This window comes from Neomonachus schauinslandi, chromosome 9 (assembly GCF_002201575.2).
Source record: "Neomonachus schauinslandi chromosome 9, ASM220157v2, whole genome shotgun sequence".
In the NCBI taxonomy this organism is placed as follows: domain Eukaryota; kingdom Metazoa; phylum Chordata; class Mammalia; order Carnivora; family Phocidae; genus Neomonachus; species Neomonachus schauinslandi.
Window position 1 is genome coordinate 96,640,343 of NC_058411.1, and position 26,601 is coordinate 96,666,943.

Below are 26,601 nucleotides of genomic sequence, written 5' to 3' on the forward strand. Positions count from 1 at the left end.
ATCTTTATATTGAAGCTTGCTGGCCTACAGTAAAGTTCTCTCATGTAGGTGTAAGTTAATTTTGCCTGTGTGGGGGAATAACTTTTAAGAATGATAATTATTTTGCATAAACTTGTCAAATCACTAAGTTGTACACCTGAAACTAATGTAACATTGTGTGTCAACTATACTCAAATTTAAAAAAATTTTTAAAGAATAGTGAATATTTACTTTAATGGTCTTTAAGAACAAAACCCAGAATTCATAAAACTTAATTCAGAAAATACAACCTAAATGAAAATAATAGCTTAATTATGGAACATGTTGGACAATTAGATATTTCATATTAGGTCATTTTCCTGATTTTTTTATTTGTTTAAGGGGCAAGACTAAATATTTAGCTTTTTAATTAAAATTTCAATGGGGGGCTGCCTGGGTGACTCAGTCATTGGGCATCTGCCTTCGGCTTAGGTCATGATCCCAGGGTCCTGGGATTGAGCCCCACATCGGGCTCCCTGCTCCAATAGAAGCCTGCTTTTCCCTCTCCCTCTGCCGCTCCCCCTCCTTGTGTTCCCTCTCTCTGTGTCTCTCTCTGTCAAATAAATAAATGAAATCTTAAAAAAATAAAAAAATAAAATTTCAATAGGGACACATTTCCCTGAATTACTAAAACCTAGACACTAATTAAATTTACCATTTTCATTCCTTTTTTTTTTTTAGATTTTATTTATTTATTTTGACAGAGAGAGACACAGTGAGAGAGGGAACACAAGCAGGGGGAGTGGGAGAGGAAGAAGCAGGCTTCCCGCCAAGCAGGGAGCCCGATGCGGGGCTCGATCCCAGGACTCTGAGATCATGACCTGAGCCGAAGGCAGACGCTTAACGACTGAGCCACCCAGGCACCCCACCATTTTCATTCTTATTAGTCTTTTTTTTTATTATGTTATGTTAATCACCATAATTCTTATTAGTCTTATTTATCATGTGGAGATATCTTTTTTACACTTTCTTTTTTATTGAAATATAGTTAACATACAATGTTACATTAGTTTCAAGTGTACAACATAATGATTCAACAATTCTGTACGTTCCGCGATAGGTAGTTAAGATCTGTGACCATATGTATTACAATATTATTGACTAAATTCCCTAGGCTGTATTTTTCATCTCCATGACTTATTTTGTAACTGGAAGTTTGTAGTTCTTCATCATCTTTATCTAATGTCATCCACCTCCCTCCTCCATCTCTCCTCTGCGCCCACCAGTTCTCTGTATTTATGATTCTGGTTTTTTGTTTGTTGGTTTTGTTTTTCAGATTCCACATATGAGTGAAATTATATAGTATTTGTCTTTCTCTGACTTATTTCACTTAGCATTATACCCTCTAGATACATCCATGTTGTTGCAAATGGCAAGATCGCCTCCTTTTTTATGGTCGAGTAATAGTCCATTATATATATACTACCTCTTCTCTGTCCTTCCATCTATCAATAGACTTGGGCTGCTTTCATGTGGAGATATCTTTAGAGGCTCTAGGTGCATAAGTCTCCTTGCTCCTACACTAAATAGCTGTGGAAATTGCTGTGCTTCTAATTCATATGACTGCTTTTTGTGGTCCTTCTGTCATTGTCTGTAACTGATACCTTGTTTGCTTGCATAGCAGCTCACACTTCTGTGTCATTGCTTCTACTTTACTTTGGCCTAGGGATTGTGATTTCCAACTGTGCAGGGTTGTGTGTAAGAAGAAAAGAAGGAAGCTGATGGTGAACTGTGTTGTATGTTGGGTGCTGGGTCTGAGACTGTGTGTTGCCTGAAAAGGAAATGGTGACTTTCCAGCACCACTGTTCTGCATGCTCAAAGGCCATTTCTGCTTCTATTTATTTTTTGTTTGTTACGGTAATAATAACTTGTTTGTAACCACAATGGAAGCACTACAGAAATGTGTGATTTAAATTCAGAATGCCCTATTTTATCACCTCTAGGCATAGCTACTCTTTAAGAATTTGGTAAACTTTTAGATTTTTATGTAACTTAATAAACATATATGATTTTACAGAAACAAGGCTAACTCTGTAACTATATATATTATCATTCTCATAGTTTTTAAAAACAAGGTATCTTGATACTTTTCATGGCTGTGTATATAAAACTTTTTTTAAGTTTTAAGTTTAAATTTTGTGGGGGGGCTGGGTGTGGAGCCCAATGCGGGGCTCAAACTCATGACCCTGAGATCAAGACCTGAGCTGAGATCGAGTCAGATGCTTAACCAACTGAGCCACCGAGGTGCCCCTAAAATTTTTTTAATAGCTTTCCGGTATTCTGCAATATGGATATATAAAAATTTAGCCAGCTTCCAATTAATGGACATTTGAGTTATTATAAATGCTTTGTATACAAGTATTTATACATTTAGGATTATGTTTGTATCATTCTTCTGCTTAGGGTGAATTACTAGAAGTAGAATTGTTGGATCAGATGATGTATACATTTAAAATGTGGTATTATCTGCCGTAAATGTGCCAATTTGCACTTGTTTTTCTCCCACCCTCATCAAAGGCTATTTCTGCACGTTTCCTGGTGTTTTCAAAGCACAAATTGTGAGTCAGAAGTGTCAGATGAGGTATTTTTGAGTTTCAGTTTTTAGTCAGAAAGGGAGACCTTGATTTCTTGGATGTAGAGGCAAGAAAGAGGAGAAATGGATGCCTCTCTGTCAAGAAGAGAGGCAGATAGAGCCAGGAAAGGGAGGAGGGAAGGATGGAAGAAAGAGAAGACACCAGGGGAAATGCTATCACCAGAAGCAGATCCCTCCTGCGCCCTCTGGTCTCTGCATGTGGCTCTTTCTAGCCTGGCCTGAGGGTCTTCCTCAATCCCCACCTCCCTCTTCACCATTTCAGGTTATCCACTTACCCTGAAATGGATGACCTCTGGGGCACGAGGCCTCCCTCTTTCCATGAGGACACCAATCACGGGTCTTAATTGTCAGTGATAGAAACTAGCCCTTGTAGATCCAAAATATTGTAAGGCTCACAGAATTGCTGGGCAGGTGGGAACCAGCCTGTGGAAATGGTCCGGGACCACAGGCGGGTGGGTAGATAGGGCCACAGGTATGCTCTGAGTAGGCCCTGCTGCCTCGGCCACGCCACCCTGGGGACACAGGCCCACCTCATGGGGGCAGAGATGAGACTTGGGCCTTTTCGTTCCCACCAGCTGGTGGTGGACTCTGCTTCACTTCAGCTCCGGCATATGTGGGGAATTCCCCAACACAGGAAGATATCGTGTTCAGATGCTGACTGAAATATGGATCATTTCCAGCCTCTGACCTCTATCCCTGGGTAATCCCTCGACCTCCTTCCCCTGGGTCTTTGAGATCTCAGAGAAGAGGGATGTACTGCAGATATATAGACACATCCATGCACACACACTTATCTACGTATCCATTTTTATTTATTTATATATTTTTAAAAAGATTTTATTTATTTATTTGAGAGAGAGAGTGCACAAGCAGAGGGAGTGGCAGGCAGAGGGAGAAGCAGGCTCTCTGCTGAGCAAGGAGCCCGACGTGGGGCTCGATCCCAGGATCCCGGGAACATGACCCGAGCCGAAGGCAGATGCTTAACCGACTGAGCCACCCAGGCACCCCTATACATATCCGTTTTTAAATCACTCCAAGTGCTCCCCCTTATCAGGTGGCGTGCATGGCAGCACGTGGTTCTGAAGGTGTTGGGTCTGACCACAGGGGTAGGGATTCCGGCAGACGGTTGGTTGTGCCGTGTTTGCTGGTGGCCAGGTAAGGATGATTTAGATGGAAATTGGATTTAGCTTGGAGACTAAGACCCTTCAGCCAGAACATCTGGGTAGGTTGCCTAGATGGTTGGATTATTTGTGTCCAGGAGTCTGGAGGCCCAAATTCGCATTCCTTTGAGAGGTGACTTCAGGTAAAAGAGGACTGGATTATGAGTGAAGAGACCAAGATTCTAGGCTTGGTTCTGCCTGAAAACTGATAGGGACCTGGGACAAGTCACATGACTGTTTTAAGTTGTCTTCTCATATTTTATTATTTTATTTATTTATTTTTCATGTTTTCAGTGAGAGTTGGATGAAGTCATTGTTTTTGAATCAGACTACCCGTCAGAAGAATTACCTGGGTTGCATGTGTGCGTGTGTGTGTGGGGGGGTGTGGGTACGCGCATGCTGGCATGCAGAACATTAGGCCTCGACTGTAAACCATCCATCAGAATTTCCAAAAGGGGTCTCAGGGACTTGTTAAAAAGGCTTTCAAGTGATTCTGATGGCGCCACAGTTCTAGAATGTTGAAGAAATTTCCTTAATCAGTTTTAATGTCTCATGAAATATATTCAGTCCAAAGGTGGGTGGTTCTGGAAAATTGGTTTTATTAAGCATCTTCAACTTAATAAAGATTTTAGTCATCCTTGAGGGATAATATCATTTGAGACTTCATCCCTCAATACCCCTTCTTTTTTTCTACTATCAACTCTTCTCTGAACATAGTAGAATGCCAAATTGTCTCATACTCAGATTCTCTTTTTATGCATTCTGTGCCAAAGACTACTAACTTTATATCCAGTATCACTCCTCTCCTTCTTCTTTGGTAACCAAAAAACCTGATATTTTTTTAGGGTGTAGTAATGTGCCAAGCTAAAAGATTCTGTTTTCCAGCCTCCCTTTCACCTGGCTATGGGCCAAGGACTTAAGCTTTAGTTAAGTAAAAGGTGAAGTGTTCTGTGTGGGGCTTATGGGAAGGTTCCAGAGACTGACTTGTATAGACAATGCATCCTTTTGCTTCTTCTCTCTCTTCCTACCTGCTGCTTGGAACATGGACACAATGGCTGGAATCCAGCAGCCATCTTGGCTCACGAGCTCATCGTGGAGATGGAAGCCATGCTCTAAGCAAGTAGGGCACAAAAAAAGGAGGAGCCTTTTTCCCTAATGACCATGTGCCACGATACCACCCCTGGACTGCTTAGCCTCCACACTTCTTTCTTACTGGTTAAGCCAAAGTTATTTTGGGTTTTCAGTCATGAGCAGCTGAACCTACCCTAACTGTGTGGAGGCCTCCCCACCTGTAGGTGACTTGCACGCAGTAGGTGCTCCGTTAGTATTTGGCAAGTTCAATGCACAGTGGTACTGAAGGCTTCAGCTGCTCTGACCCCCGCCTCTCCTGCGTCACATTAAATCACTCCTAGGGGCCTTTTGTTTGCTCTGTCGCAGCCACCGGGAAGGGGGTTCCCACTCCCCTGTGCAGGGCTTCAGTGCCACAGGCTCAAATATTTTGACAGGTCCGTGCACAGTAGGCCTTTGAAATTCCAGCTGCACTGCACGCATGCATTATTTCAAATGCAAATCCAAGGACCGGGCACTTTTCTGAATCTGCTGATGAAATTGGAGGTGGTTTTCAAATGATGTCAGGAAAGGCCACCATGGGATCTGTTGCTATCATTGGGAGGCTGTACTTTCCGCAGTGCCTGCCGGGAACCGGATGTTAGGGGACCCTTTGGAAAGTGACTGTTCGGGAGCCCTGATTGCCAGCTTCTGACGAGGGGGTCTGCCTTCTCAGTGGCACCCTCAGAGGTGGTCTTGGCCAGACCGGCATGCCCCCCTGACTCCTGCCAGGCTTCTCTGGCCAGGCTGACACGCCCCTCTTCTGAGCGCAGGACAACATGCTGGTTTCCTGGAAGCGTTTAGGCCAAGACTCTGCTGTGAAGAAAATGATACTGTTTTTGCAAGGATGGCCTAATGGGAATGTGTTTTAAACTCTTCCTTAACTAGTAAAGCTCCTTTCCAAGAAATATGGGGTTAAAAAAACAAACAATAAAACAAAAAGGCGCCTCCTAGAACAAAAAGCAAAAGCTGGGAGATGAATTAACTCTTCACTGATACCAAGGAGTTTCCTTCAAACCATGTTTCATTGACTGCATTGATTTGGGTGGCCTACCCCATCGTTGGCCCATCGAGAGCAGGGGGCAGAGGCCGACCCACGCCCCTTTGTGGGAAAAAGTGAATTCCATGGCAAACCCCAGGGCTTCAAGAGTGTTTGCTTCTCCTGGAAATAATTATAGAAATACGCAATCGCTGAAAGGCAACATCTGGCTGGCTGGAGGCAAGCTGGCAAATAGTCTAAACAGATGGAGGTGACGTTGCACAGAAGGAAAAGAAACAGCCTGAGAACACGGCTATGGGGTTTAACGCCCATGTCTAGAGAGACACCCCTCTCTGTCCCAGGGTTGATATTTTCTCTACCTCTGTGGGTTCCCCCTGACCTTCTAGAAGACAGATGCACAGCCCGGAGCCCAGTCACCTACCCTCTCCCCTTCTGAGGCTTCTCTGGAGGAGAGGGGGCCTCCTAGAGCTCCGCTTGGCACCCAGAGCTGAGATGTGTTTGCTGCCCGGGGAGCACCCTGGGCCAGTGCTCTGGGGTCAGCCTTGACTTCTTGTCTGCTTCCAGTGCATTATGAGGTGTTGGTTTAGACTGTTAGACATGTCTCTCCCCTCTCAGTGCTTTCTCGAGGTGCCAGGCCCAGAAGAACCTGGGAGCTCTGCAGCATGCCTCCCTGCTCAGTTTGGAGGGGCCCAGCTTTGGACCTCTTGGAACTCCAGGGCAAATCCGCTTCTTTCCTTTTCAATTTCTCATCTACCAGCTGGTGACAAAAGCCGAACAGCATCTTCTTGGATTTATGAACACGAAGGGTTTTTCAGTTTTAAAAGCATGTGCAATATTTTCAAGTAAAGAATGCAGTTCTTTTTATTTTATTTTTATTTTTTAAAAAGATTTTATTTATTTGACAGAGACATAATGAGAGAGGGAACATAAGCAGGTGGAGCGGGATAGGGAGAAGCAGGCTCCCCACTGAGCAGGGAGCCCAATGCGGGGCTCCACCCCAGGACCCTGGGATCATGATCTAAGCCGAAGGCAGATGCCCAACGACTGAGCCACCCAGGCGCCCCAAAGAATGCAGTTCTAATAAATCCGATGAACCTGTCTGGGATTTTCAGAGACCCAAGTTTCTATGAGAGCTACGGTCGTGATTATTTTGAAGGATTTATTGGGAAATCTGGGCCCTTATAGTAAGGTTTTGCAGATGGTGCATTTTCACATAGAAATGCTTCCAGTGGTAGTTTTGTTCAGTCATTCTGCTGTCGTTACCTTGTGGCTGTGGTTTTGCGGAGCCGGAGACAGTGGGCTTAGAAGCCTGGGCTTGACTTTGCTCTGGTCGCTTCAGCTTTCAAGCACCCGAGAAAGACTTAGAGAAGACCAAATTTCTTTCAAGTCAAGAGGTCATGAATAAATCCCTGGAGGAATTCAGGAAGGGCATCCTGCTTTTCAATAAATAGTCCTTAGCATAATGTGGGTGAAGTCCTGTTAACCATGTTGAGAGGGGTCTCAAGGATTGTTTGTCTGGATTTGAAGGGTTACAAGATCTGAGAGTCCTCGGAGCACTGAGACCCCTGAACTTCCACCTCTGCTTGCTTGCTGTGTGATCTGAGACAAGAAATCACTTGACTTTTCTGAGCCTCAATTTCCTTACCTGTAAAATGATGCAGCCCACCTCCTTGTCTTTTTATGCGTATCAGTAAAGTCATGTGGTGTTAGTGCTTTCTAAACTGTAAAGTGCTGTGTTGGTGTTAGTTATCAAGTCAAGGGCTCTGTTTTTCACTTCGTCCATCCCATGACCTCTGGGGTCAGTGGTGACATCCACATCACTGCTTCTGCCGTCTCTGTGATGGACCCTCTTTCTTTCTTTTTTTTTTTTTTTGGACCCTCTTTCTTGTACCCAGGCTGGTGTGTCACACTTTCCTGTGTCACAGACTTCGGGCAGCCATTTGGCCCTGCTTCTGATTTGGGAGATGTGACCTTGCTTTTCCTGCACCCAGGTGGTAAGGCTTTCTCTTCCTGTTTGGACTCTGTTATAGGTTCTCTGTTTTCTGCAGCATTTTCTGCTCTCTCAGCTCTTTTCTGTTTAAGGGTGGGTGGTGAGCTCAGTAAGTGGGGAGGGGAGAAGGGATGGGGGGGGCCCTGAGAAGGTGGCTTATTAATCTGACCTTTTCGTGCTTCCTCCACATTCCCCTCCCCCAGCCCAGACACTGCCCCCTTCCCTGGGGTTTTGAGAAGACCTGAAAGCTCTTAGAAGGCATTGGCCTTATTTAACCTGGTGGGGCTGCATTTTACATTTAATACAAATGCTTATTATTCATTCAGTACAGATATTTACCAACTGGCATATTTACAGCTATGTGCCAGACCCTACATTAACCCTAAAGATATAGAGGTATCCTTAGCAAAGGATAGCAAAGCAAGGATCCTACTCTTGGCAGCTTGTATTTAGGTGGGGGAGATCTGGAGGAGAAGCCAATAAACCCACAAATGAAGGCTTATCAGCGGGTGATAAGAGCTCAGGACAATTTGGTGAGATAAGGTGGTTTGTGAGGATGGTGGGGGATGGGGAGAATCCTGCTTTATGGGGATGGTCTTTTCTGAGGTGGTCAACGAGAAGTTGAGGCCAGAACGGAAGTCTGGAGCATGGCTCTCTGGGGGAAGAGCATTGGGAAAGGGAGACAGGAGACGGAGACATTCTGGCCCTAAAGTGTGTTCTGGGAACAGCAAGGGGAGTGGGGGAGGGGACCATGTTCTAAGAGGTGGTAGGGTTGGAGGTGCAGAACACACTAGATTTTGCAGGTCATCTTCAGGCTTCTATTGTGATGGCAGTGGGAAGCCATTGAAGGGTTTCAAGAAGGAAGGAGGCGGACAGCCTAGAACTCTCTGTGGAATTACAGAAAGCCCAGGACTTCCTGTAGACTCATTCTGCAGCCATTGCCGAATAGCTGTGGCTTAGTGACATGTAAGAGTAGGGCCAGTGACCAAGGCAGGGCCCTGAAGGTGGGAACAACAAGCCTGGAGTGAGTACCTCGGGAAACCAGATGCCAGCCGGCTTTAAAAATGTGTTTTAGGGCGCCTGGGTGGCTCAGTTGGTTAAGCGGCTGCCTTCGGCTCAGGTCATGATCCTGGAGTCCCGGGATCGAGTCCCGCGTCAGGCTCCCTGCTCGGCGGGGAGTCTGCTTCTCCCTCTGACCCTCCTCCCTCTCATGCTCTCTGTCTTTCATTCTCTCTCTCTCAAATAAATAAATAAAATCTTTGAAAAAAAAATGTGTTTTAAAATGTCGACTAGCACATGAGAGCACGGTAAGAAAGTTGCATGAAAATGCTGTGTAAGAGGCGCCTGGGTGGCTCAGTCGTTGGGCGTCTGCCTTCGGCTCAGGTCATGATCCCAGGGTCCTGGGATCGAGCCCCGCATAGGGCTCCCTGCTCAGCGGGAATCCTGCTTTTCCCTCTCCCACTCACCCTGCTTGTGTTCCCTCTCTCGCTGTGTCTCTGTCAAATAAATAAATAAATAAAATCTTTAAAAAAAAAAAAAAAGAAAATGCTGTGTAAATCCAGAAAATTATTAAGATGCATACTAAACTGATGGTCAGTTATTGATAGTGCTGTGCCCTGAGTATATTCTGAAACAAATGCTTTTTCTTGCATTCATTTATTTAACAAAAGATTGACTACCTCCCACATAGCAACTTGGTGCTTATGTACTGACTGATACTAGAATTTATTGTCTTATTCCTGGTCGGTTCACAGGCCACGTGGAAGGTTGGGCCATCTGTCTTTCTGACGTGAGTTTTCTAGTATCTGATGGGGGTAGAATTGGTAGCTGTTGGGTCATTTGACTACTGACGGCAGAGCCCTGTCATTTGCCCCTGCTCTTTGGGGGGGGGGGGGACTGCCAAAATGGCCTCCTGCATACATGAGGAGTTTCAAGACATTTGGCAGCAAGAGCTAACATTTAGTGTTAACGGGAGGTCTTGACTCACTTGCTCTAACTTACCCGATGCCCGGGAATATTATTTTCTTTGTTTTTAGCAAATATGAGGGAAAAAAAAAAAGATTTCTCATCTGCTTTATTTTCTGAATTGCTTCTAGTCTTACCAAAAACATCTTCAAGGAAATAATTGTGAAAAGTAGGCTTAGTGTGGATGAAGTTTCTTATCACAAAGCTCATTAGAATGACATGTAGTCTTTTTGCTACTGAAAACAGTGGTCCCCTTTTGATGATATTTAAATTTTTAAGTTTGTTCCATGTCTGAAAGTATTCTTACTCTGTTTAGTTTCTTCAAAAGGCAGGGAGCTGAGAGGGTGGGGTGAAAGTTAAGTGGCCTGGTTAAATATCTGGGTGCTGCTGAAATCTTACAGCAGGTGGGATACTCAGAAAGAAAATACTTCATTCCAAGAAGTTGTTTCCCCAAAGCAACTGAGGACAGAACACACCCTGTTATATGTTTATTTTGGTAAAGGGAAAACAGAGTTGGGTTTCCCTGGGGCCCCAAATGTCAGGGATGATGAACACATACGTTCATAAGCTGCACTCATTTCCTGCGATAGAGACCTTTGTTCTGAGTGCCTCACACAGAGGTAAATCTCTTTTCTCAAATGGGGACCATCCAGTTGCTCTCTTTGGGCTTGCAGAACTGATTCTTCAGAAATGAGACTTTCAAGCCCAAAAGCAAAGTCCGGGCAGTCTTCCCAGGGCTAGACATCTGGAGGCACTTTCCCACCAGTCAGCACAGGACCTTCCTAGGCTCCTTCTTCATGAGAGGTGTACTCTTTTTTTTTTTTTTAAAGATTTTATTTATTTCACGGAGAGAGACACAGCGAGAGAGGGAACACAAGCAGTGTGGAGAGGCAGAGGGAGAAGCAAGCTTCCTGCTGAGCAGGGAGCCTGATGTGGGGCTTGATCCCAGGACCCTGGGATCATGACCTGAGCCGAAGGCAGATGCTTAACGACTGAGCCACCCAGGTGCCCCGAGGGGTGTACTCTTGAAATTGCCATTCAGCCCCCACCTCTGGGTCATTGTGTGCATTCATTGAGGGCCATTAGGAATTAAACACTGTAGAGATTCAGGGGCAGCCCTGCTGTCCAGGAGCCCGTAGTCTGCAAAGGGGAGGTAGAGAAGTCAGAAGGCAATCACAGTGAGTGGGCCTAGGCAGCACTGGGACATGTGTGGGGAAGGGTGGGAAGGGGACAAAAGGCAGGAAACTTGGGGGAGTCAGGGAAGGTGACGCCTGAGAAGAATAGGGGTTGCCAGGCAAGCTCATGGAAGCCAAGGAGCATGATGCCTTTGGAGACCCTCAGTCCTGCATGGGGCCATCTCAGGTAGCCCGAGATTGTCAGGGACCTGGTCTTGTATACCATGCTAAGGAGTGCAAAAAAAAAAAAAAAAAAAAAATACCAAGGAGTATTTTTATCCTGAGCGTAAAGGAAGAAACCATTGAATAATTTTTAAGCTGAAGTACAAACGAGTGGACAAATTTGAAAAGGTCACACTTGAAAAGATCAGGGTCATGTGGGGAATGGATTGGAGGAAAACAAGACTGGTGGCTGAGAGAAAATTCAGGAAACCATTGCTGACATGCAGGTGAGAAACAGGGCAAATGAGGATGCCAGCACAGGAACAGGGAAGAACAGCTGAGATGTTCTAGGAGGGTCAGCAAGAAGGAATCACTAACTGGTGTGGTACCTAAGGGAGAGGAAGAATCTAGGATGCTTCCAGGTTGCCTGGGGCAGGGGGTTGGGGGGGTTGACATTAATGCCATGTCCCGTGCTTAGTCAGGAATTTTAAGAAAGGATCAGATGGGGCCAGGAGCTTTAGCACTGTTACAAGGCAATCAGAAGGTACTACAAGAAGAGTGGGCACGGCTCTAAGTTGAGTCTAACCAGGCAGTTGTTTTTCTTATGAGAAAAACATAGAGAGTCCCAATAAGATGTTGTTTGGTTTAAGAAACAAAACTACTTGGAGAGAATTAGGAACGGAAAGTGCCCTGCAGAGCATCTTCACTGTATGCTGCCTTGCCTTAAGGCATTGCCCTTTATTTACCCCCTTGACAGGTGGCAATAATTCCTTCTGTTCGGGAAGATTAAAGGCACAAGCCATCAGCGCAGAAGGTATTTTAGCTCAGAAGGTTTGGGGTTCTGAGCAGCAAGAGCTCACCACTTCAGGGAAGTGAGTCCTGCCCTAGTTGGGGGGCTCCCCTGTGTGTGGTGTGAGGACTGCCTGCTTGGGAGGTGGCATGGTCTAGTAAAGTGGACCAACAGGGACTTGGAGTGGGATGGACCAGATGTGCTCAGAATCCACACTCTGTCATCTATTAGCTTATAACCTTGTCCAAGTTACTGAATGAAGCTCCTTGTTCTTTAGTTTTCCCATTTTTTGGAGGGGAGGGAGGTTGTCAAGCAGTGTTTATTGAATGTGAAGTAATCCCAGCCCCACAGGGAAGAAAATTCCAAGGAGAAAGGATAAAAGACGTTAAATACCCACCTGTGCATTCACACTCACACATGTGCACACATGCATGCCCAAGCATGCATGCCACGTACATATCTAAGCCCCAACAGTGACAGATCAAACGCCTGGCTCCCCCAGACTGGTGACAGCTGTTAGGGGGTGGTGCAAAGGTGGGGCTCCAGGATGGGTTCTGATATCAGCAGCCTTGTCCCTCCCTGGCCCCTGACCCGTCCAAGGGAGTAGGGTGCCTAGGAGGTAGGAGGCAACTCTTCCCCACTCTGCCACAGACATTTTGTGGCCCGGATCTCATTCACGGCCTCTTCGATGGAGCATGGATTCCTCTTGTTGGCCATGGGCACACAGCCGTAGGTCTTTTTGGCCTGTAGCATGTGGACTGCATCCTTGGCTGCCCCCTTGCCAATGAGGTGGCTGTACTTGTCCTTATAGTCTCACTAGCAGGGCTCACCACCGTGGGCCCCTTCTGGGCCTCCACCTTCTCCTGCCTCTGGGCCAGCTCCTTCAGCTTCTGTGTCTCCTCTGCCTTCTGCAGGTCCCACTCCTCCCCATGATGGTAGGAGTCCAGCTCTTCATCTGAGGGTGCAAACTTCTTTTTGAAGATCTAGTGATTCTCATCATCTTTCCCAAAGGAGAAGGATGTCAGGCCAGCCACTTCCACCATATCGTGTAGAATGCTCCTCTCTATCCTGTTCATCAGCTGACACTTCTTGATCTGCCCAGTTTCTTGGATGAAATCTGACCCCTCTTTCTCCATCCTTTTGTTTGTTGTTTCCCTTGCTCCTGTAATGTCTGCCCTCAGGCCTTGCACCGAGACTCCTGGTCACCAAGGCTGGGTGGCTTCTCCATGGAGCTCAGGATGGAGCCGAGCCCAGTAGGTCCGCCGTCTTGGGAGTCCAGGTTTCCCATTTGACAAGAATGTTAGGAAGGTTAAATGTGAACCTAGGTAAAATGCCCTAAGGAGTGCCTGACCCATAGTAAGCACTCAGGAAATTGTCGATCTTTCCCCGTTGTTGATGTGGGACATGTCTGTATCACCACTGGACAGGAACCATGGCTTTCTGCTTATGACCTGAATGACACTTAGTCCTTTGGGCAGATAGCCATCTTCTTTCTCTTCTACTCCCTGCAGCTGGTTTGGTCAATAGATGGAGGGGGATGGGGGCCATCTCATCACTTCCTCTCTCTCATCTGTCTGCATAGTGCCAATGTGTGTGTGTGTGTGTGTGTATGCATGGTGTGCCTTGAGGTGGGAGGGTTGGACTATGAGAAGGCTCAATAATAATGATTGAGAGAGAGGAAAAATACAATTAAATATATCTGTTGCTATAATATTTGTTAAAGACCTGCAAAAAGTCTTGTTAACCACTAGAGAAACCATAAATAGAACCTAGCAAAACTGCTTTTTCAAAATATTAAACCTCTGCACCCTAGTTTTATCATGGTTTATGAGCGTGCCCTTCAATTCTTGTATTAAACATGCTGCTTTTTTTTTTTTTTAAAGATTTTACTTATTCACTTCGAGAAGCAAGCTCCCCACTGAGCAGGGAACCCAATATGGGGGCTCTATCCTGGGACCCCAGGATCATGACCTGAGCTGAAGGCAGCCGCTTAACTGAGCCACCCAGGTGCCCCTAAACATGATGCATTTGTGTGGCTTTAGTTTCTTCTCTCCTTTGCTAAAAAGATAACGTGCAATCCTTTTCCTACCAAGAGTGAAGTTTATGTTTGTGTCTTTTCAGAGTCAGTGGAGAAAATCAGATTTACTTGAAGATAATGAGATATGTAGTTTCTGTATTTTGATACAAGAGTCTGAAAATAAGCTAGAACAGCTTAGAGAACACAAATGAGCACTTTACCACAAAGACCACGTTAAAAAAAACAACCCAACTTTTGAAGGAGTTAACTAATATGCGTGTCAAATTTATACCGTATTGGATGGTGCCATTGGCAACATCTTTCTCCATGTCAAAACATTACAGAAGTGTGCCATGAGCAGGTGCTTCATCTGTAGATACAGATTTTTCCGACAGGAGCCGGTTTCTGAGTCATCTTCCGAGTCATCTTCTAGAGTCCTCTTGAGCTGTCTGCAGTCTGTTTTTGTCCCCTGTGGCTTCACTCACTGCCAGCTGGGCATTCGTTCACGTGTTCCGTGTTACACCAGCTGTGCTCTCTATGGTTTGGGAAGCCGAGACCCCATCTGCCGTCCTTGTCCTCAGGGAGCTTACAATTGGGCTTTTCCGGCGTCCCTGCCGTGTCTTGCGCACCTCTCACTCCTTGTCTTCATTCTCTTCTGTGATGTGGGTGATTTCATCGGCCTTTGACTCCCGTTTCTTTTTTTTTTAATTGCATTATTATTTTATTTTATTATTATTTTTTTATTTAAATTCAGTTAGCCAACATCTAGTACATCATTAGTTTTTGATGGAGTGTTCGTTGACTCATCAGTTGCGTGTAACACCCAGTGCTCATCACGTCACGTGCCTTCCTTAATACCCGTCACCCTGTTACCCCATCCCTTGACTCCGCTTTGTATGGAGTGTCTTAGTATCTTGCAGTACTTCCCTGAGAGGAGTCTCCATGCTGCTGCCCCAGCTCTTCCCTAGTACTGCAAGGACAGATGCTGTCCTCAATGAGTGCCCAGTGCTTCTTGGAAAAGTCCATCGAGGCTCCTAGTTTTTGTGTGTTCACAGCCTTGTAATGTGATGTGCCCAGGTTTCCTTCGACTTCCTTCCTCTACCAAGGAGGGCAGCCAGCTGATGATGAGGGTTTGGGGATAAGCCTGATGTCAAGGATGTGCCTGAAGTAATTGTCCTTCACTTCCTGTCCGGGCTGGAGTCCCTTGGCGGTGGATGTGTTGGGTGGGCCAGAACACCCACACCCCAGCTGCAGGCAGGAGCAGCTTCCCTCCACTCAAGGAACTTTTATTTTCAAGTCAGTGTTGGCACAGATAAAAGTGCAGGATAAGATCTGGAGAATACTTTGCTCTTTGGTTGTTCGGTTACCCTCTCCCATCTTAAAGACTGTTCTGTCCCTGGCTGTACTTAACCTTCGTGCTTCTTATCTTTGGTGTGATCATCCTGATGTTTTCTCTGCATGTGCAAGTGGACAGTTGTTACTGAGTACGTATGAGATGGGATCATTGACTCTCAGATTTGGAAGAACCTTCCCCTTCCGAGGGGCTGACACTGGAGTTCCTTCTCAAACCTGCCTGTGAGCCTGTTAAGGGATTCCAGGCAGGCCCACGCTGTTTGCTTTCCTCCACCGATGGGGAACTCACTGTCTCCCAGAACAGCCCATTTTATCTTTAGAACAGCCCATTTTATCTTTAGGCGTCTCTAACTGTTAGGAAACTTTCCCCGGCTCAGATTGAATTGGAATTTGTGTCCCTGGCACATTTAGTCATTATTCCTTGTTGTAACCTTTGGAGCCATGCAGAGCAAGTTTAATCTCTTTTCACATGGCAGCCCTTCTGGTATTTATACTGGATGACAGTTTTTCCTGTTCTCAGCCCTGTTCTCCTCCTCTGTACCCAGTGCCTGCTCTTAGCTTCTCAGTCCTGACATTATCCTGGCCATGCAAACTAGACTATCTCTGATCAGCCCCAAGCAGAGGGGGCTCCCTAACTCACCAGGGAGTTAGCACCGATTAGCAGGGTTCATTTGGCTAATGTGATTGCTCAGCTCTTTTGTCCTTGGGACTCCCTGAATGTTCCCCTGAGGCTGTGTGCTTGGGTGTGAAGACACACTTCTGAGATAGCTGGGGCTAGTTGGTCTTGATTTCAAGGGAGTCTGCAGTCTGGCTAACTGTCCTGCCCTGCCCTGCCCTGCCCTGCCGAATCTGTATGTATAATTCCAGAGCTCATTGTGTTCATTGACAACCATCTATCTCACAGTGAACTTGTCAGCTCTGATCCCCCAACTCCTTTTTTCTTAAAAAACAAGATTTGCTTCTGTGCCTTACCCATTCTGGAGTCAAACAGTTGTTTTTTGGGGGGCCTTTGATGCTTCCTGTTAAACTTCATTTTGCTAGGCCTGACCCATCGTCCAGTCTGCTGGTCTGTTTGGCCCCGTAACTCTCAACACAGCGCCTGTGTTTCCTGAGTTTCTGTGGTTCTAGTGGTTCAGGGCACAGGCTTTAGGGTGTAAATCCCATGTCTACCACCTACTGGGTGTATGGTTTGGGGCAAGGGCATAGTGAAGAATCTTCTGGGGCATCTCGCAGAACAGAGGGGTGGTGTTTTAAGCAACCCAAGGGCAAGAGGGAGCATCCTCAGGAAATCAGAACTGGGGAAGCTGAAAAAAGATCTCATCTCATTCTTGCTGTTTTCTGAACGTTTAATTTTTTTTTTTTCTTCTTTTCTGGAGGCTGATTTTCCCTGTTCACTTACATGGCAGGCAGAATAATGCCCCCCCTCCCAAGATACCCACATTTTAATTCTGGAACCTGTGAATATGTCACCTCACATGGCAAAAGGACTGTGATTAAAATAAGGACCTTGAGATGGGGAGATTCTCTTGGATTATCCCCGTGGGCTCAGTGTCACAGCAAGTTCTCATGAGGGAGGCAGGAGAGGAGGGGCGTGACGAAGGGAGCAAGTCAGAAGAGGCTACCCTGCTGGCTTTGAAGATGGAGGAAGGGGCCAGAGAGCTAAGCAGTGCAGCCAGCTTCTAGAAGCTGGGAAAGGCTGGGGATTTCCCCCTAAAGCCTCCAGAAAGAATGCGGCACTGATAACACCTGGATGTTAGCTGAATGAGACATCTGACCTCCATTTACGGTAAAAATAAATGTTGTTCTAAGCCACTCAGTTGCAAGTGCCTTGCCTTAAAGTCTTCCCCATGCCACCCACCCTCTTGCAGTAATGAGCTCCCCACCTGCCCCTTGTGCCCACGTTGGAGGCAGTTTGGGTTGTTCCTGCCTTCCCACTTCCATCATCATTGTTGTCTGCCTCAGGGCCCGGCATGCACCCTCCGTCGGGTGGGTTCCTGGTAGATGTCCGTGGAACCAAAGACCCCAAGAGAAACCTGGAGGGGTCTTTCATATAAATCCAGCTGCTCAATCATAGTTCTCGGCCTCCCAGCTTACAGCCCTGCCAGGAAAGGAGTAAGGCCAGTCCCTCATGATTTTCTCCCAGTGAGCCCTGTGTGGGCCCCGAGATGGCCACTTCTTTCCTAACTGTTCTTTCACAAACTTGGAATCTGCTCGAGAGCCTCTCTGTGTGAATTCACCTGCTTTGTGAGACTGAATGATTGCCACGTTTTCATAGTCTCCAAATAGCAGAGGTTTGTTAAAAAAACAACCCACAGAAATACGGTTTTGATGCCTTCTTTTTCTTTAATGTACTATAGTTGAAAAAGTGCTTCCACACTGAAGATCTCATTTAATCCCCAACCCTTTTCCAGTTTAAGTATGGAAGTGACAGCATCCAAACTCTACATGTTGGGGTGGAAACCCATCACCCCTTTCCATGGTAGTGACCCACCCAATCTCTCTCATAGGGGCGGGAGACATTTCTATTCCCAGGGCTGCTGGAACCATGGCTCACCACCTCTTTAAAGTTGTCAAGAATTTTCTCATTTTCCCCTAGAATTCCAGACAGCCCTTTGCATTTTGCTTTCCCTTTTCCCTAAGTCAGCATCCTCTTGTACCCTAGCCCTCCCTTCCCTGCTCTTAACATGGCCTCCTTGCCATCAGACGCCATCTTCTCTCTCGTTGGAATTGGAGGTATTTTGGGAAGGCCTTCCCGAACCATGCTTGCTCTCAGAGGTGCCTGCTGTCTGTGTGTTCTGGAACCTTGTCTAATGTCTACTGCCGGGGCACACAGAGATGCTCAACTGCTGCCCCCCGGGTGTGGTCCTGGCAGCCACATCCTTGGCCTTCTGCAGATGGCCCCTAACCCATAAACCAGATGCATTCTGAAAGTTTATTTTGCAATTCATTGATTGTTTGGAGCTAGAATGCATTGTCCTGGGGACTCAGTGTTCCAAATGGTGCTTGGGTTCCAGGCCCCCAACCAGCATCTATTGCACCTGTTCTATGGTCAAAATCTGGAGTCACGAAGAGAGAGGGCTTTGGAGTCGGACTGGCCTCGGTGACTTCGGGCTCTGCCACAGCTATCTGGGGGACCTTGGGCCAGTGATTCAACCCCTATGAGCCTCAGTTGCCTCACCTGCAAATGATGATAAGTAATAAGCTACCTGGCAGGGTTGCTGAACAATGTATTGGAAGTGCTTAGCGTAGTACTTGGTAAATGTTCGGTGAGGGATCGGTATTGTTTATTACTGTACTATTAATCATGTATCTGGTTTGTTTAAAAGCACCAGACACCTAATCGCTATTTATACTGTCATTTCTATGGGTAAACTGATTCCAAGGTCAGACTCTGTACCAGGCACTCAGAATGGGAATGTACTTTTTTCCTTCTGGAGGTCTCGGATTGCTGTGGGGGAAGGAGTCTCCATTCCTTCATTCATTCATTCAATCAATCAGTCAATTCACAAACGCACTGTCAGGCATGCTGTAGGGAACTGGGGGTAAAATGGTGAGCAAAACCCAATATAGCCCCTGTTCCCCTGGATCTTGCAGTCCGATAGAGAAGACAGACATTAATTTAAAATTAAAAAAAAAGACAGCTGCTGTGGAGGAAGCTGGGAGAGGGTCGAGGGAGATGTTGTCCAGTGTCTGGTGGGCCTTGGGGTTGGATCTGTGTCACTGCGGGGCAGACACAGTCTTCGACTGGGAGGCTTAGGGCTTTGGCAGCACTGGGTCCAGATCAAAGCAGGGTGGTGATAGCCTGGGCCCCAGGCGGTGACAGTCCAAGGTGTCTGAGACCTCAGGGACGCCGTCAGAGGCATGCGTGTTTATAGGAGAGGGCAACTCTGAAGAGCACGGCTGGGGAGGCAAGGAGACTGGGGCAGCTGAGCCCTCAGGTGGTGCTTAGTAAGGAATGTTTGAAATGGGGCTTTAACTTGGCCACTCCTGTCCAGCCCAAATGATAACCCTGGTCCGCATTTCCTGTCACTGCGGCTCCCTGTGGCCAAGCAAGTTTAATTAATATCCTATTCCATACAATTGCTTCCCTCTTATCTCTCATTTTTCACTACTTCTTTCTTGCTCTCAATCTCTGTTTCTCTGTTTTCTTCTGTTTGGTTTGTCCTGTTCTGTGACTAACTCAGCTCTTCTGTGTTTCATCCAATAAACGTTTCTCTCTAGGAAAAGCGTGCTCTTTGGCTCTGAGATGGAGGAGGAAGGAGGTTGAGTTCTGTCGTCCATAAGCAACACTGGTGAATAGGTTTTTTTGATGCCCCATTTAAACTCTGCCCCCATGCCGCATTCTCTAGGGAAGGCATAGCTTCTGTGTTTGCCCAGCTCTCCCCCATGTGCTCGTTCTCCTTTCCACAATGCAGTTTGCAAGTTTTTTAGTCATTTAGCTCTCCTCTGTGTCTTGTGGGAAACTGTCCCCAGCTCAGAGAGCATATTCACACCCCACTTGTATAGCCTATCAGCTCGGGAACTCGCTGGGTTTCTTTCCACCTCCCTGTGATGGGATGCTCTGTGTTCACAGGGTCCTGGAAGATTATTTACCCTGTTTTTTTCTGGCAGAGGTACCATCCAGGAGTAGAGCTTTGAGACCTCACCAGGGTGGTATGCCTGGTGACCTGTTGAAGGACATGAGTATCTGTGTTCTGACCACCTACAGGCCAGAGGTGGAAGATGAGTCAGGAATTACAGGTGTTGGCTCTGAAGTGACCACAAGGACCACAGAAGTGGGATTGACTGCCTGGTGGTTTCTTTTTTAATGTTACTTGAAAAAAACAAAACAGAACAAAAAAACCCAACAACTTCCTATTTTAGAATGGTTTTAGATTTATAACAAAATCATGATGATAGTATAGAGTTTCCATAGACTATCCACCCACTTTCCTCTATTGACATCATACATTTGGTTTGTCGCAATTAAGAAACAAATATTGGGGCGCCTGGGTGGCTCAGTCGTTAAGCATCTGCCTTCGGCTCAGGTCATGATCCCAGGGTCCTGGGATCGAGTCCCACATCGGGCTCCCTGTCCGGCGGGAAGCCTGCTTCTCCCTCTCCCACTCCCCCTGCTTGTGTTCCTGCTCTTGCTATCTCTCTCTCTGTCAAAATAAATAAATAAAATCTTAAAAAAAAAAAAAACAAATATTGATAAATTATTATTAGTCCATACTTTCTTTAGATTTGCTTAGTTTTTATCTAATGTCCTTTTTCTGTTCCAGGATCCCATCTAGGGTACCACATTACATGTAATTGTAATGGTAGGCTCCTCGGGGCTGAGATAGCTCCTGGGACAACTTTTGTTTCTGATGGTGCTGACAGTTTTGAGGAAGACTAGTCAGGTATTTCATAGGATGCCCCTCTATATTGCCACTTGTCTTATGCTTTTCTCATTATTACCCTGGGGGTGGGGATTTGGGGAGGTAAACTGCCATTTTCCTTCCAGTACATACTATCAATATGACTTGCCACGACTGACGATGACCTTGATGAAGTAGGGACCTGGCTGAGATCGTGTTGTCGGGGTTTCTGTATGCAAAGTTCTTCTTTTTTTCTTCTTTCCATCCTGTCCTCTCTGGAAGGAAGTCACTGTGTGCAGCCTACACTCAGGGAGTGAGGAGTTGGCGTTCTCCTTCCTTTAAGGCAGATTATCTCAATCAGTTATTTAGAATTCTTCTGCATGGGAGATTTGTCCCTCTTCCTTCATTTATGCATTTATTTAATCATTTGTTTATATCAGCATGTACTCATAGATACTTATTTTTATATTTTGGGTTTTGATACTTCTTTAATCTGTTGCTCAAAGTGTTCCAGCTTTAGCCATTGGAAACTCCATATCTCTTATATATATCTCTGTTATTATAGGCATTGTGGGTTTTTTAAAAATTATTTTTTATTTTTTAAAGCCCTTCCTTACTTTCTGGCACTACAAGATGCTTCAGACCCTCTTGTATGTTTCCTGCCCCAGTCCTGGAAGTGGCCATTTCTTCAAGGAGCTCTGATTCCTTTTATGAGAGAATTTATTGGTATTATAAACCAAGATCTGGGTGCTAGGAGTGTTCATTGCTACTGCAATATTGTTGCTCCTAAGCCCTCTTGGCTGACAGAGCAAGGAAAAACATGTATATACTGTATTTATAAATATGTAACTATCTGTATCAATGGTGAGCTAAACACGAGCTCACACTGATGTTTCCAAGTGGAATCCACTATCGAAGATCATTCTAGCCTTCTCCCCTTGCAGATCTATAGCCTCCCACTCCAATAGTGAGAAACAAGGCCCCCACCGTCTGCCATCCATTGACTTAATTGTTTGTCTAGTACCAGGATACAGGTATAGTGGTTTCAGCATTATTAACCCATCCCTCTTGGGAAACAACTTAATCAACTATCCTAAAATACCTGTGTATAGTTCCTTTTGCTTTTGGTTTCCACTCATCTCTAGAGTTACTTAATTTCTTTTTCTCACCCCCTTCTGTGAAGTTGTTTCATACATTTTTTTTAAGGTTTTATTTATTTATTCATGAGAGACAGAGAGAGAGAGAGGCAGAGGGAGAAGCAGGCTCCCAAGGAGCAGGGAGCCCCATGCAGGACTCAATCCCAGGACCCTGGGATCATGACCTGAACCAAAGGCAGACACTTAACCATCTGAGCCACGCAGGCACCTGTTTCATACATTTGTAATACAGATAGATTTATTTCAGTCTGATGGCTCTTTAGGAGAGAGAAATGGGGGGATGAAGACTCAGCTGTCAGGGAACAGAGTTAGAAAAAACTTGGGGATATTTAATTATATCTACCAAATGTGTGGTGGTTCTTTGCCGCTGGGTGACAGGATTCTCATAATCTTTTCTCCCTCTGCTTCCTTTTTGTCCTACCCATTTGCCACTAAATGTTTGTGTTCCCTTCAAATGCAGATATCTAAGCCAGATCTAAGCCCTTACCCTTCATGTGATGTTATTTGGAGATGGAGCCTTTGGGAAGTAATTAGGATTAGATTAGGTTAGGTCTAAGGGTGGGGCCCTCTTGATGGGATTGGTGGTTTTGGAAGAAGAGGAGGAGAGAGATCTCTCTCCCCACACAGGCACTGAGGAGGGGCCATGTGCTGACCCAGTGAGAAGTCTGCCATCTGCAAGCCAGGAAGAGAGCTCTCATCAGGAACTGAATCGGTCAGCACCTTGATCTTGGACTTCCCAGCCTTCAGAACTGTGAGAAATACATTTCTGTTGTTTCATCCACTCAGCCTGTGGTGTTTTGTGGTGAGCAGGCTAATGCACCCCTCTCTATAGAAGAAGGATAGGCACCCCTGCACTGTTGAGGGGTCCCTTTCTTAAATCACCGATTCCCTTTCTACCTCTAAACCACAAAGGATCTCCCTTTCCTCCAGTGATCTGGGGTAGGAGATGGGTCTAGGTACATTTACCTATGAAAGCTCCACGGTAAAGCCTCTATTGGAATTGTCTGATGCTATGATGGGACACTTTGAGCAAAAATAAGCGTCAGGATCAAGGGAATGCTGCTCAGTGGAAAGATTATAATCACTTAGTTGGAGAAAAACATAACCCCATTCCCCAAACATACCGAGCCTACGAGAGAGCAGGAGGGCCTGGTTATAGAAGCAGGAAGCACACTGAGAAGGGTCGGAGGGCACGCTCTCTGGTGGCTCTGAGCTGGACTCGAGTTCTAGCTCTTCACTGTGGCCAGCCAGACAGCATCACGTGCTCCTGTCCTGCCTGAGATCATGAGCTTGGAAGTGCTTGGTGAACATTGCAACGTGGATGTGAGTGACTAGTAAAAGTTCCATGTTAAAGGCCGAGGCTTCCTTGAGGCAGATTTTTCTCTGGGATGCTGCTGTGAGTTCTCCATGTTTCTACTTTTATTGTTAAGTGTTTTTAGCTTCTTTAGACAGGTCATCCTGTCTTTGCCTTACAGCCCTCTGTAGAAAAATCATAGGAGCTGTCACGGAAACAAAAAGAGGCCTGAAGCTCCAGAGAAATGTATGACCCTCAATTCTTATAGATGGGCGATTAAAAAAAACCAAAACAAACCAAAACCTCTTAACTGCCAGGGAGGGACTTCCTTTCATTGTTTTCCTTTTGTGTTTCTTCCTTTTTCCTCTTCTTTTTTTCTCTTTCCTTTGTAGTGATCTTTTTCATGTCTAGGATTCAAAAAAAGTTATTTACTTTTATTGCCTGTTTCATTTCACAACCTTGGCACCTGTGTGGATAGGAATGTCTGCTTCCTGCCACCCTCAGGACAGTCAAAGCGTACAGGGTGAATTTGCCAGGGCTTCACACCCTGATTTCTACTGCTATGACTCAGAGGAGGCTCCAACTGGGGAGAGCTAGCCAGGAAAACAAATTACACTTTGGGTTTTAATACAAAACCTTTCTAAATTGAGCCCCTAGGAGAAAAATGAGACCTTTAAGTATGTTCCCTTTTTGCCGTATTTTTCTATACGGTCATCACTTACCCACCCAAATTAAAGCGTGTGTGTTAATGTTCAACATTAGGCTAATGTCCAGAGGTTAGTTTTGGACATTACAGTTCAGAGTAGGTTAATGTTTAGTATACAAGCATTTAGAAGAGTACTTGGTGCATAGTGTGGAGTGTTTAAGAGTTAACTACATTATTGTCATTATCGTGAACGAAAGAAGGGCCCCCGTGCAGTGTGTTGTGGGACCGTGAGACAGACATGAGGGACTAACGTCAGTACTGGGTGTAGGCAGAGGAAAATAAACTGGAATTGCTGCTCTTGTGTTACTGGCATGGGAGAAGTGATAATGGGGGTGGGAATGGATCCCAGAGCAGTGGTTTGGGTCTAAAAACTGGGAACGAAGGAGCTTGAAAGTGCTTTGTCTAACGGATGACAGGGGTATGTTACGTGGCCTCTGAAAGCCTTTTTACCTTTAGAACGTGATTCTAGTAGGTTCTCCTCTACTTGGGCTAGGGCTGGGTGGGCATGGGCATGGATAGGTCAGGGGGTTTTGTAGAAGAGAGGGAAAAGGAGTGACTTCTTCCCGTTTGGATTCTGTTAAGTTGGATTTGTTTCTGTCTTTTCTGGCATTTCCAGGGTGAAAAGGTATTTCCATGTGCTTCTGCTGTTGGTCTAAATTAAATGCAGACCATACCTCTTTAGCTGCTCTTGGCATAGCCTTGGAGCTTCAGCTGCAACCAGGACAATAGGCAACTGCCAGAGGGAGGGAGAGAAGTTATATTTCTTAAAATTAGGGAAGGTCTGGCTCAGAATATTTTGAGCGTGAATACCAGGTTTTTTGTTTCATTGGCGCCCCCCGGGCTGCAGACGCATCCCTGGGGATTGAGAATAAATCTGCCAGAGATCTCCTGGGTTGGAAAGGGAGTAGGCTGGGCAAGGGAGACATCTAAGTTTTCCCCGACTGCTTGTGTTTTTGTGCTTTCGTTTCTATGAAAATTGACATTCCTTGAAAGAGTTGTCTTTACTCCGTTCTTTTGCTAGCCCGCTCTGGTCAGGTTTCCCTGCCTTCCGAGTCAGGGACAGAGTTCTCAACTCCATGATGCTTAATACTAGCATTGCTCTCTAGTCTTCATCGGCTTAGTAGCAGCATTTGGCTCATTGGACCCTCCTTCCTTTTTGAAACACCAGCTTCTGTGGGCTTGTAGGCGACCACACTCCCTGGTTTTCTCCCATCCCCTGGCTGTCCCTGCTCTGGTATCTTTGTCTGTTCTTTCTCTTCTCATTCCTCAGTGTTGCGGCCCTCCTTGGATCTCCTTAAATACAGATTCACTGGGGGGTGGGGCTCCCAGGTGATGCTGTGACTCTGGTCCAGGAGCCCACTATGCAGCAAGGCCTCCGGGGCTCTGTCCTCAGCCTCTGCATCTGCCTTACTTCCTAGAGGAGCTCATCCGGCCCCTGGCTTTCAAGAACATTTGACTCCTATCCGTGACTAACCACCTGACTTGGGATAAGACCCAGAGCCCTTTTGGATTCCCGCACACCCCCATAATTTGGCTCCTGCCCACTGCTCTGCCCTCCCCGGTACCTCTCCTGCTCATCTCTCAATTTCTTCCGGCCAAGTTGGCTTTCTCGCTGATTCTCCAACTCGAATAGTACCTCCATTTCTTGGGAACTCTAAACTTGCTGTTCTGTCTACCTGGTGCTTGCATGGCTTGCAAAGATCTCCCCGTAGCCTTCCAGTCAGCTATTCCCCTCTCAGAGGGGCCTTCCCTGACCATTGTAGTGCAGACGGATCTTTACCACCACCTTGCTCTCTCCTTGCCCTGCTTCCTTGTCTTCACAGCACTTGTCACTGTTTGAGTTACCACTAGTGCGTAAGTTCTGCGGTGGCAGGGACCTCGCCCAGAGAGAGGCTCTCCGTGAGAACCTGTGAGTGACTAAACAGAAGGTTAGTGTCAGCATCTCCTCAGTGACTGGGTGACTCCTGGACACCGACAATCAGTTCCAGTGGCTATGTTTGCAAGGGCTGCGTTTCGGGTAATATTGTTGTATTGTATTGTATTTATTTTATTTTATTTTAATTTTATTATTTTATATATTTTATTTTATTATTTTATTTATTTTATTTAATTATTTTATTTTATTTTTTTTTTTAAAGATTTTATTTATTTATTTGACAGACACAGCGAGAGAGGGAACACAAGCAGGGGGAGTGGGAGAGAGAGAAGCAGGCTTCCCGCGGAGCAGGGAGCCCGATGCGGGGCTCGATCCCAGGACCCTGGGATCATGACCTGAGCCGAAGGCAGTCACTTAACCGACTGAGCCACCCAGGCGCCCAATATTGTTGTATTTTAATTATCATGACCTATTGGAAAGAAACTGAGATACAGTGGGCACGTAAATGAGGCCGTCGCCCCACGGAAAGACCCAATAGTTTTATGTCAGACAGCACAGAGGAAGGTTTCGCAGTTGTTTGAATAAAGAAAGGGCACGGAGTATTGCACAAGGTGACGTGTACACAGTGAAACCAGGAGGACCTGCCCCGTAGGGTCAGTGTCCTGCTCACACGACGTACGGCGATGGCGATTCAGTGTCGGCAAAATGAACGTTGTCCTGGGTATTAAATTTGTGTTGTGAATCTGAATTGTTTTGACTTCTTAAACATATTTTGTTTAATGTGCAGATTTGTTTTGGTTGTATGGTATCATAAGAACTATAATGGTTTCATATTTGTACATTAGGTTAACACCAAGGGTCTTTGAGAATTTTTTCTTTAAAGACATCTGTACTGA

The 26,601-nt window shown here is 45.9% G+C and overlaps 1 pseudogene; it reads right to left on the reverse strand.

Moving 5' to 3' along the window:
• Positions 1 to 12,441: 12,441 nt before the first annotated feature.
• On the reverse strand, positions 12,442 to 15,003 carry LOC110583757 (annotated as a pseudogene).
• Between the last annotated feature and the right edge of the window lie 11,598 nt (positions 15,004 to 26,601).